This window comes from Gigantopelta aegis, chromosome 6, assembly GCF_016097555.1.
Source record: "Gigantopelta aegis isolate Gae_Host chromosome 6, Gae_host_genome, whole genome shotgun sequence".
Classification (NCBI taxonomy): Eukaryota; Metazoa; Mollusca; class Gastropoda; order Neomphalida; family Peltospiridae; genus Gigantopelta; species Gigantopelta aegis.
In genome coordinates this window covers 46043307-46056324 of record NC_054704.1, presented here as the reverse complement: position 1 = coordinate 46056324, position 13018 = coordinate 46043307, and the positions used below count along the sequence as shown (strand labels likewise).

The window sequence follows — 13018 nt, the reverse complement described above, 5'->3', positions numbered from 1 at the left end:
CAACATCAATACAAGCTATGTACACTGTACACGGACTATACTGATGGCAGATATCATTTGTAATAAAATAGAATTCGGTCTTTTTTATCTTATTAACATCACATTACATGCATATGTCAAACTGGCGGGGATTTTTTTTTTATGACAGAATTTTAGAGTTGATAATAATTCTTGGAACACATTCATTCCTTTTCGCCATGCCTGCCTGCTGATACACTGTGCATCTGTGTATTCATAATGTCAAGGAGGTTTTGTAGATTATTTCTAGGAATACTTTCATAATGTTTAACGAATAAACATAGGTTAGGATCTTCTGCAATGTCAGACACAGTGCAGGAAAGGTCGTCTGTTTAAAACGTTTATCTCGGGTATATTTTTAATTAAAAAAAATTAATAGATGAACATGTTTTTTTTCTTCTATTTTGCAATTTAGGTCTAGTTCAGAAACTGACAGCTCGTAGCATCCAATTATTGCGATGTTGATTGGCTTAGCTGCGGAATACCCCGATAAAAGATCACGTTTATGCATGTTCAGAAAAGCTGAACAGTTTTTTTTCTGAAGTTTGTTCTCTTCCATCATGCTGCATATCAGCATGTGGTCATATCTGTCTTTATCAATGCCTGCAATATTGGTAATATTAGTTACAAAAGATAACTGTTTTAGTGTTACAAAATGGCGACGAGATTTAAAGATTTGCACGTAGACATGATCATAATAAACCTGTATTATTGGGTTGTTTTGTGGTTGGGTTTGGGTTTTTTGCATTTGACAGTTATAAAATATATTAAAAGATGGAGAGACGTGACCGTAGCTTTAACGACACCTTGACTCATTGTTTAATGAACAGCTAAGCTATTAGGCGTCTCCCCTTCTGTAAGTGATGTTTATTGGTCAAAAGAACAGTGCAATTACCGTTATTTATCTGTTGTTTGACATACACGTAATTAAGCAAGCCAAACTTGGCCGTCCAGGTAATTAAACAAGCTGAACTCGGACACCCACGTAATGAAGCAAACTAAGCCTAGAAATGGAACTAAACAGTCTGCCAGAGTTAGGCTAATATTTATAGACATGGCATGATTTATGATAATGAATGTCAGTAAACATATATATTGGAAAACGTCAATTACCTTTGTGGCTAAAATTGCTTTTTGTTAATGAAAGAAAGAAATGCCCCTTTAGCAACATGTCAGCATATTGTTACGGCAATGGTTTTGGGGTGTTCAACACACGGTAAATATCATAACTGGTGAGTTGAGGGTTTTTATCTCTCTTCTTTTTAAGAATCTTAATAGCAATATTATTAATGCATCCAAACTCATATCTCTGTACAGGGCAGGGTACATCATGTATGTAGGGTATATCGACAAAGTCATAATTTCATTCAGCAAATATATAATTAAGGTACTCATAATAGAAAATTCTAAGGGGTGGTGGTTTTTCAGTGGGGCATCGCCCCCCCCCCCCCCCCCTCCCCAATCCTCCATTTATGTCATTGATCGTCATATAAACGCATTTTTATATATATATATAGTCATTTATCTTTAGATACCTGCAGGGGACGGGGGAGTGAGTCTTCTTACTCAAACACTTCAGTATAATATTGTAACACGATCTATAAACCTGTATTAAAAAAAAAAAATCACTGGATTGCCAAGGTAAACACATGTGTAAAGTTTACTGTTAGGCAACTACACGTGTATTTACATAACGTCCCGCTGTGACATCTATTATCACAGATTCCGTCCGTCTAAACAGAAGTTTTCTCAAATAGCATACACAATACACACAAAGCCGAGCGAGTGTGAGTACTTACCATTATCAAGTCATTGGCAGTATTCAAGACGCATGCTACTAGAAGCCAAGGGTTCATGGATGGCTGGCGCAGTCTTCAACGTGAGGAAATGAAACAGACGGGCTCAGAACGTAGCACCCATTCCAGTTAAACCCGCTAATCCAGAACCGAACACAACTCGCTGACAGATGCTATGGCGATCGGAGTTTCTTAATTCGCACATGGTCTGTTTACTGGTCCGCCAATGATTCTGTCACTTTGCAGCGTTCTGCGGTCTATTTTTGGCTCCAAGTGTAGTAGAACGCGCAATTCAACGGAACGCGTTGCTAAAGAGGGAGACAGTGAAGTTATCCATATCGCATTGGTTGCGAACAATTTGTAATATCTTCTTCTCAGTTTCATTCTAGTAGGGGGGGGGGGGGTGCTGAGGGGGAGGTGGCGTTGATAATTGTCTATTATTATATTGGGTTTTTTTCCCAAACTGTATCCAAACAAATATTTATGTTTGATTTGAAAGCATTTCTGATCATTCCATTTAACACCAGATTTCGTAGCATGTATGTAGTATTTATGTCCATGCATATCTATAAATTACTGGGCCGGAGATAGCCTGTGTTAAAGTTCTTGCCTGATGAGCAATCGACCTAGGTTTGTTCCCCGTCGATGGATCCACTGGGCCATTTCTCGTTCCAGCATGTGGTACATAACTGGTGTAACAAATGCTGAGGTACGTACTGTCCTGTCTATAGAATGGTGCATATAAAAGATCCCTTGATGTTAATATAAAAGAGTAACCTTCGGAGTGGCGACAGCGGGTTTCCTCTCTCATTATCTGTGTGGTCCTTAATCATATGTCCGACGCCATATAATCGTGCATAAAAAAGGTGTGTTGAGTGCGTCAAAACAAAACTTTTCTTCCTTTCTTACATCTATGAATATATCTATTTGCTCAAATTAGTTCTTAATACTGATTCATTTAAAAGCAGGATACTTGCGATATGACGATATTACATGGGTCTTTATTAGCTCGAGTGGCGTCTAGACTAATTCGGTTTAAAAAAAAAAAGTAAAGTTTGTTTCATTTAACGATGCCACTAGAGCACATTGACTTTTTATCTTATCATCGGCTATTGGACGTCAAACATATGGTTATTCTGACACTGTTTTTAGAGGAAACCCGCTGTCGCCACATAGGCTACTTTTTTACGACAGGCAGCAAGGGATCTTTTATTTGCGCTTCCCACAGGCAGGATAGAACAAACCATGGCCTTTGTTGAACCAGTTATGGATCACTGGTCGGTGCAAGTGGTTTACACCTACCCATTGAGCCTTGCGGAGCACTCACTCAGGGTTTGGAGTCAGTATCTGGATTAAAAATCCCATGCCTCGACTGGGATGCGAACCCAGTACCTACCAGCCTGTAGACCGATGGCCTAACCACGACGCCACTGAGGCCGGTCAATTCTGTTTCAATGTGAGGATATATCTACGGCGTATTTAGTGTTGAAAAATGTCAATTTCCGAACGGTATGATTGATATATAAACTCGGTAGGCTATGTAAAGTTTGGTAGCTTCCAGGCCCATAGAAACCCGGGGTTGGGGGTAGTGGGGGATACAACCTCACCAACTGATTAAAATGTACGGGTTTTTTCCTACCAAAGTTCATTATATGTAAATAAAGACAATGGTCTGGCTTGTACCCCCACCATCTACGCACCCCACCCTGGCTATACCATGTAAAACATTTATTATTTTCTTTAGGATTTGGAGATGTATGGTTTAATCAGCAAGTTGATAATCATGTAATATTTATAAAAAGAGTTAACATGCGCCTGTCAGATTACTGTATTCAAGAAATAGACAAATTATTGAACAATTCACCAAAATGTAATATTTTAAGGTATTTAACGGATACTTTTTGTTTACAATATTATCTGAGGATATCATTACAAAATTTCGTGTTTCATCACACCAATTACTCACTGAACAAGGAAGGTATTGTGGAACTGAACGATCACAGAGAAAATGTCGTATGTGTAATCTGGATAACATTGAAGATGAATTTCACTTTATTTTAATATGTCCATTGTATTTGCATATTCGCGTATTGTATGTCAAAAAATACTACTGGTTAAGACCGTCTGTTTTTAAATGAATACAATTACTGTCTGTTCAGAGTAGAAAACAACTTTGTAACCTTGAAAAACATTTAAAACATGCATTACATTTAAAATCGCAACATGTATAACTGTCCATCCTCCAAATACACATCCACTTGTTTATGTTTATGCTGATGATTATTTATATATGACTTATAATATTGTATATACTTGTATGCTTATGAGCCGCACGGCTTAAAGTAAATAAACTACTACTACTACAATACCCTACTAAGTGCAGCCACTGCACTTCAGGCTCCGTATTCATAAACACACTTAAGTCAATGTATGATACTTAAATACATATTTAAAGTACATAGCTAAGTATCATACATTCACTTAAGTACGTCTGTGAATACGGAGCCAGATATCGTTTAATACTAAGAGTCTGAATACTGTCTGAAAACAATAAAATTTAAGTAAAGTATGATTTTAGTTATCAAAAACGGCTCTAATAGTAAACAAATATGCCTTAGTGTTTAAAACCTAGGGTATGTCCCTTTAAATAGTTATTAAAAGTAAAATCAGACATCTATAGGCTCTAGATCACGTTGAACACCATAGTAAGTGCATGGTTCTTATACATGTATTATAATTCACAGACCTCTTATATTTATATAATTCTTACTGACTGTATATATAAATGAAAAGAATGTTTTATTTAACGACGCACTCAACACATTTTATTTACGGTTATATGGCGTCGGACATATGGTAAAGGACCACACAGATATTGAGATAGGAAACCCGCTGTCGCCACTTCATGGGCTACTCTTCGATTAGCAGCAAGGGATCTTTTATATGCACCATCCTACAGACAGGATAGTACATACCACGGCCTTAGTTAGACCAGTTGTGGAGCACTGGCTGGAACGAGAAATAGCCATATAAATGAAAGTTAATCGGTTGGTGCCAACAGATTATAACTAATGATCGATGAAATTCCGACCGATTTCCAACACTCGGTGTAAAAGTAAACATAATACATATGTAACAGGCTAGTATTTACCTTGATAATCTTAGATCAGAAAAAAGTAAATACAGAAAGAAACTAAAACTTTATTGGTAAATCGCAGAATGAACACCGCCGATTTAGGTAGCAGACCACAGTTATTTGTGAATCTTCAGGTGAAACTTATGAATACCAGCCCGTGGCATCCTAAATGCCTACCTATGGTTAAAAAAAAGAAAAAGATACAGGTATTTTTAGTCTCATGGAAATTACAAAAAGGGTCATAATTATAAAGAGGACTTATTTTAAATATTTCTAGTTAAATATTTGTGTTACTTTTATCATAATGTGTCCAAACTGCATGATTTTGGGTGCATTTTTGACAATTTTCACACACATATATTTATGGAAACTTTGCTCATCAAACCTTACAAAAAACGTCATTTGAATAAAGGTTTAGCCATTCAATGTTTCCACAAAATCAGCTTGTTTGAAAATAATTACCCAAAATGATCGAGCCCCACAATGTTTCACAAGGAAAGCCTCATTACAGTTAAACCTTTTGCACTGCGTGACAAACCGATTGTCATTTTTAAAAATAACTCCTTGGCTATCACTAAGCTTAAGAATTTACCTCCTATTCTAAATAATTAGCCTTCAAACATGGATCTGTGCAAAACCAACAAGCGAACTCTTTACGCGCCGCGTCGTGGTAAGGCCATCGGTTTACAGGCTGGTAGGTACTGGGTTCGGATCCCAGTCGAGGCATGGGATTTGTAATCCAGATACCGACTCCAAACCCTGAGTGAGTGCTCCGCAAGGCTCAATGGGTAGGTGTAAACCACTTGCACCGACCAGTGATCCATAACTGGTTCAACAAAGGCCATGGTTTGTGCTATCCTGCCTGTGGGAAGTGCAAATAAAAGATCCCTTGCTGCTAATCGGAAGAGTAGCCCATGTAGTGGCGACAGCGGGTTTCCTCTCAAAATCTGTGTGGTCCTTAACCATATGTCTGACGCCATATAACCGTAAAGAAAATGTGTTGAGTGCGTCGTTAAATAAAACATTTCTTTCTTTCTTTCTATCGTGGAAATGGGGGTACGGTCACAACACGGGTAGATACACACAGAAAGCTGTGTGTCCTGCAATGCTATCATACATTTTCCATCACTAGGGATGTAGGCCTTGACAAAAATCACAATAAGCATTCGTCCCTCCCCCCCCCCCCCCCCCCCCCAGTTGGTACCGACCGACCCCTCTGGCTCATGAACTATATGGAAACGCATGTCTAATTCCATTTTAAATTAAATTTGGACCGAATGTAAGTAGTAGTTGTAGTAGTAGTAGTAGTAGAACTCGTAGTAGTAGAACTCGTAATGGAAAGAGTAGTAGTGGTAGTAGTAGTAGTGGTGGTAGTAGAAGTAGCGGTAGTTGTAATAGTAGTAGTAGTACTAGTACTTGTAGTAGTAATAATAATAGTAGTAGTAGTAGAGGTAGCATCAGCCGTAGTAGTAGCAGTAACAGTAGTAGTAGTAGTAGTTCTTGTAGCACTAGTAGTAGTAGTAGTAGTAGTAGTAGTAGTAGTAGTTCTTGTAGCACTAGTAGTAGTAGTAGTAGTAGCAGCAGCAGCAGCAGCAGCAGCAGCAGCAGTAGCAGCAGCAGCAGCAGCAGCAGCAGCAGCAGTAGTAGTAGTAGTAGTAGTAGTAGTAACAGTAGTAGTAGTAGTAGTAGTAGTAGTAGTAGTAGTAGTAGTAGTAGTAGTAGTTCTTGTAGCACTAGTAGTAGTAGTAGTAGTAGTAAAATGAAGCATACAGTAGTAGTAGTAGTAGTAGTAGTAGTAGTAGTAGTAGTAGTAGTAGTACTAGTAGTAGTAGTAGTAGTAGTAGTAGTAGTAGTAGTAGTAGTAGTAGTAGTAGTAGTAGTAGTAGTAGTAGTAGTAGCAGTAGTAGTAGCAGTAGTAGTAGCAGCAGCAGCAGCAGTAAGTAGTAGTAGTAGTAGTAGTAGTAGTAGTAGTAGTAGTAGTAGTAGTAGTAGTAGTAGTAGTAGTAGTAGTAGTAGTAGTAGTAGTAGTAGTAGTAGTAGTAGTAGTAGTAGTAGTAGTAGTAGTAGTAGTAGTAGTAGTAGTAGTAGTAGTAGTAGCAGTAGCAGTAGTAGTAGTAGTAGTAGTAGTAGTAGTAGTAGTAGTAGTAGTAGTAGTAGTAGTAGTAGTAGCATGTAGCATACAGTAGTAGTAGTAGTAGTAGTAGTAGTAGTAGTAGTAGTAGTAGTAGTAGTAGTAGTAGTAGTAGTAGTAGTAGTAGTAGTAGTAGTAGTAGTAAAATGAAACGTACATACCTCGCGTTCAGTGTTTCAATTAAAAGAATCTCAGACTCACTATGGTGATGTTTAGTTTCCTAGAAATGATTTCAGAATGTGCACGAGGTGAACAGTTCCACGTGATTTGCGGAGAAATCGAAACTTTTAATTGCGACCACATGGGCCGAACATGGACATCATTAAGCAGCATTAATTGCATCGTTTGTTAGCATTAACCTTCTAAAATAATTAGATTTCTCTTGTTGGTGACACTCTTGTAACACGTGCAGTGACACTTCATTACGTCTCGTTGAATTATATTTATTTATCCATGGGACAATCACAAGTAATTAATCACTAGGGATTACGGATTCACTGGGCTATAATGGTGCCACAAATATTTAACAAGAACATTTACACAGGTATGTATGGCCAATCCGTCCCGAATCCATCAGATGAAGTTTGCAGTGCGTGAACCTTGCCTCTGGATGTTTGCTCTGGACCAAAAACGTTTAGTCAGACTAGAATGAATGAATGAATGTTTAATGACACCCCAGCACGAAAAATGCATCGACTATTGGGTGTCAGACTATGGTACTGCAAATAAAGTGATGATCAACATCAATATAAGAATTCAAGATTTAAATCAAAACAGTGTAAAGAACTGTGCAAAAATACAAATACCACAGATAGATACTGACTTTTACTAAAATTTTCAATTTTGTGCTGTATTGGCCATTCTCAAAGAGAATGTTACACCCCTGCACCACGGTGAGGTTACAGCACGCGCAGGGGTTTAGTCAGGCAGGTGTGGCTAGTACAAAACTATGAAAATGCGGCTTTATCTAAACCCTAAGACTTTAGATTGTTCTTCATGTTAGCAGAACATTCGGATGATTCCCTTTGTAAACCTATAGACCTTTTTGTCCATAAGGTTCTCCATGATTGGTGTTGAGGCCACACTGTGTCGACACCTCTGGGAAAGATTGTATACAAAAGTATATGTATATTGACGGACACATTGCTAATAGAATTGTGTCTTGGAAGAATGTCCTGACAGTGGGCAGAACCTGCGCCCAAAGTGCACGTTAAATCACCTGGCATTGACATTTACATTGCTAATGGAAATTAAGAAAGAGTCTGCACTAGTGTAGGTCAAGTTACCTCTGCTTGGACTTAAATGAAGCTACTACATTTCCAGAAATAATTTTGTCCAAGGTCTGGTGTTTACATTTTGTAACTTGGAAAATACATTAGGGTAGTGTTTATTAACCACAGGTCCGTGAGCATGTGCTAATCCGCTACAATTGTCTTCGCGATCTGCAAGATAATTTAATAAATAAAAATAGACTGAATCTTGTTTTGCCTCAGTTCTGGAGGGTAGTCTCCGACGTTTTCACTCCATGGCATGGTAGTTTCAAATCCGTTCCATCTGTGCTGTAATAGGTGTTGACACATTCATTTTATAGAGAATGACCGACCGAGAGAGAGAGAGAGAGAGAGAGAGAGAGAGAGAGAGAGAGAGAGAGAGAGAGAGAGAGAGAGAGAGAGAGAGAGAGAGAGAGGGGGGGGGGGTCCTTTGAGCACTAGAGCACATTGGTTTATTACTCGTCGGCTATTTGGGTGTCAAACATAGACATTCGCTTTAGAACTGGCCTACGTCCAACCCTAGAGAAAGAGTGAGGGGAGGGATAGATGCAGTATTCCTAGTTATGTTTCCATGATCAAAGTTGCCCGACTTAATGAGAAGTTACCGGTTAATGACCCCAACACATACACTGTAATTCTAAAGGTACAGATGAACCTGCGTAAACAGCCATCTCCAACGAAAAGTTGAAACCATATGTCTTCAAATATCAATTAGTCTCTGATATCATCTAATTTAGTATAAATCAATAAATGTTTGAGAAAGTCACTGGCCTCACAGAAGCCATTAATTGTTGTCAGGTCTCTCTCTCTCTCTCTCTCTCTCTCTCTCTCTCTCTCTCTCTCTCTCTCTCTCTCTCTCTCTCTCTCTCTCTCTCTCTCAATAGTCAGCCGTGTCAGTCGACACCGATAGTGTAGTAGTTTGGCCATTAGGGAACACCATGTCAAATATGAGCCGTATGTGTTGGAAAGATTCATATTCGGATCACCTGTACATAATGAGAGTTTAACAAATAAAATACGCGTAATTTTAGAATTAATAAAAATCATGTTTACTGCTGCTAACTGGGGAAAGCCATCTTGTGTCTTTGGTCGACCCCGTCTACTCAGTTTGGAAGTAAGTATTGTGCAAACTACTCCCGTATGCACATTGTAAGCAAATGCAGCAATTTAAGAAACAAAGAAATGTTTTATTTAACGAAGCACTCAACACATTTTATTTACGGTTATATGGCATCAGACATGTGGTTAAGGACCACACAGATTTTGAGAGGAAACCCGCTGTCGCCACTACATGGGCTACTCTTTCCGATTAGCAGCAAGGAATCGTCTATTTGCGCTTCCCACAGGCAGGATAGCACAAACCATGGCCTTTGTTGAACCAGTTATGGATCACTGGTCAGTGCAAGTGGTTTACACCTACCCATTGATACATACTCACTCAGGGTTTGGAGTCGGTATCTGGATTAAAAATCGCATGTCGCGATTGGGATCCGAACCCAGTACCTACCAGCCTGTAGACCGATGGCCTAACCACGACGCCACCGAGGCCGGTCGCAGCAACTGAATGTAAGGCGCTTCGCATTGATCAGCATGACTTGTAAAAGAACTTAATGTAAAGATTTTGTTATGTAAGCTGGTAACCAAAAATGCATAAATATTCAATACTAATGAAGTACTAATTACAAGAAGAACCAGATTGTTTCCAGTTAGATAAATTTTGTTTGCCAAGATCCAGGACATCGCCTCAGTGTAGTTTCAATAAAGTTATCAAATTCCCGCCATTTCATACCTCTGTATGTAGATGTTATGACAGAATACGCCAATACTAGTACTCCCCCGGCTGACGGCTGTGTATCTACCGGCCCAATATGGAACAGACGAACCCACTATCCATATATATTAGTTCGAGTGTGCCCTGCAATGGAAATGTCCTAAAGTGTGATTTTGCACGTTTTAACGATGTAATTATGATGTAACAATCTGACATTAAAAATAACACCGTTATAATTTTGTAAAAACTGAAGCCATAAGGATAAATCCTCTTTCGTTTCTCTAGTGACTCGGATTTTATAGTACGGCTTTTGCACACCTGTTGATTAGGCGTCTACAAAACGTTCTACCCAGTGAAACTACTTGACACGCAAAGTTTAGACGACCTGATAACGACTGTAATTCTTTAAGCGTAACCTTTTTCTTTGTAAGTACGAGTTGAATACCCTCTTTTAACTCACTGAGTTTTTCAGTAAGCAATTTCAGTGCCATCAAATCTGTATCAAACTTTATTCCTAAAAATGTTAAAATTGAAGTGGGTCCCACGGTTTTCTCATTAGCCAGTGGGACCCCAAATTTTCGCAATAGTATTCAAAGGCCCTAAGAAGGTTGTAACACTCATTTGTCCCTTTTCGGCCTCAAAATAAAAAGTTATCTAAGTAATGAAGGATATTTTTATTGTTTTTTTTTTTAGATATGAGTCAGTTGATAAAAGTTGAGAATTTCTTGAAAAGGGGAGCAACTAATAGAAGACCCCATGGGAAAATTTGTATCAAAATCATACTGTCCGTTAAACTGAAAACTTGGTAAATCAAAATCCGATGGTGAGATGGGTAGTAAGTAACCTGAATGCCTCTTTGATATCAAATTTTGCAAGTAGCGCTCCCTGCCCTAAATCTTGAATCATTAGTACCTCATCATCAGTTTTTTAAGTATTCTACAGAAAAAATTTTGTGGGTCAATAAAATCATTAATGGACAAATTATCTGGATACGATAAGTGATGAATGACCCGAAAATCAATTTTGTTTTTCTTTGGCACCAACCCAAGAGTTGAAATTCGCAAATTAGGAAGTACCCTATAATTAAAATGTCTGCAACTCTACCAGCTTTTATTTCCTTACAAATTGTTTCAGTAAGTACATGTGGAGCGATTAGTTTCATTTCCACGGCCTGAAAATGGTACCTGGTTGTAACTGCCTAGCGTTCTGGTTTTAGATCTTATACAAGTCAGAACATACAGAGCCCATTTTTCGGAATCAATAGTCCCCCATGACGAGAATGGAAATATCGCCTTTTTAAGACGATATTGTTCGTCATACGTAATCCAGCCTGTCGATTTCGTGGCTGCAAATCGAATGTCCTTTAGGGTGTATACTACCAAATCAAATCCCATAGACGACAATAGTAACACATATATATATATATATATATATATATATTAGAACGATCAGAGACATGTTTAATATACAGCCACTAATATTTTATGCAGAAAAATATATTTGTAATTACAGTCGTCAAAAAGTCTGTGTTAGTCAATAACATCTTAAAAATTGTAGCAATCTCAGGAATGTCCCTTTAACGTCACCACTAGATCACATTGATTTATTAATCATCGGCTATTGGATGTCAAATTGTAATTCTGATATATAGTTATGGAGAGGAAACCCGCTACATTTTTCCATTAGTAGCAAGGAATCATTTATATGCGTCATCCCAGAGACAGTATAGCGCATACCACGGCCTTTGATATACCAGTCGTGGTAAACTGGCTGGAACGAGAAATAACCCAATGGGCATACCGACGTGGTACCGAATAGTAGGAACGGATCTGTTACACACACGGATATGACAGTATATAGTGGATACCATAGCATTTGATACACTAATCGTAGGACATTGGTGAGGTGGGACTCAGAGGCGGATCCGGGGGGGGGGGGGGGTGGTGTCTAGGGACCCTCCAAATCTTCAAGTGTCACTTTTTTCTTTTTTTTACTTTTTATTGGGATGACGTTGGTTTATATTCCCGTTAGCGATTATGTGTGGTTAAATGAGTAGTTAATGCCATGGCTTTACTAATGCCCACAGACTCGGCCTTCTAGTTGTTTAATTTTGTGCAAATGTATGCTGCCTCGGGTTCGAATCATGGCAACGGACAATGATCCCAATTTCGATGTAGTTAATTATGACAATAGTCTACAAAGATAAATTAACAAAACCTTCTTCTGCTAAGAGGAGGACCTTATAGGGTGTATACTACAAAATCAAATCCCATAAACGACAATAGTAACATATGTGGCTAAAACTCCTACCTGCAACGTATCAATCGACATAGACGCCACGGATATAAATACTACCACCCCTCACCCTTAAAGTGAATCACAAAAAAGTGGGTGTCAAGCTGCTCATTTCTGAGATAACGGGTAGCGTCTATGACTACCCTAGTTCCGCACAAAATTTGAGTACTTTTTTTTACAGGTACCCCATACATGTTCCAAGCACAAGGCTACTTGACACAGTGGTACTAGATGAAATAAAATTACATATTTTTTTAGCCCAGATGAAACTAATTTTTTTTACAACCAACACACTCACATTTATAACCAATCACAGGACTTGTGGTGTTCACTTCTCTATTAAAAGTTGGGTGCACCTCGAACTTTGACCCAGCCGGAAGTTATTTGGTTTAGTACTACCTATACTGATAACATACATTTTTCAAAAAGTGTACAGTTATGTGTTTTTATGACAGCCAGGATCTGGTGTATTCTGACATAAAGTGACAGCCTCACTGAAACTGTTGTTTCTACAGTGCCACCTAATATAATGTACACCTCATAAGGCATATATATTGTATACAGTTTTGTACAATTGCAATATGTCATATTAAACAACAA

At 38.4% G+C, this 13018-nt stretch overlaps 1 protein-coding gene across 2 annotated transcripts in view; it reads right to left on the bottom strand.

Moving 5' to 3' along the window:
• The window catches only part of LOC121376380 (glycine receptor subunit alpha-3-like), a 65763-nt gene extending 63734 nt beyond the window's left edge, over positions 1-2029 (bottom strand). For both annotated transcript variants that reach the window (XM_041504225.1, XM_041504227.1), the window contains exon 1: positions 1818-2029. The gene's annotated coding sequence lies outside the window, so the exon portion shown is untranslated. The remainder of the gene's footprint in view (positions 1-1817) is intronic.
• Positions 2030-13018: the final 10989 nt, after the last annotated feature.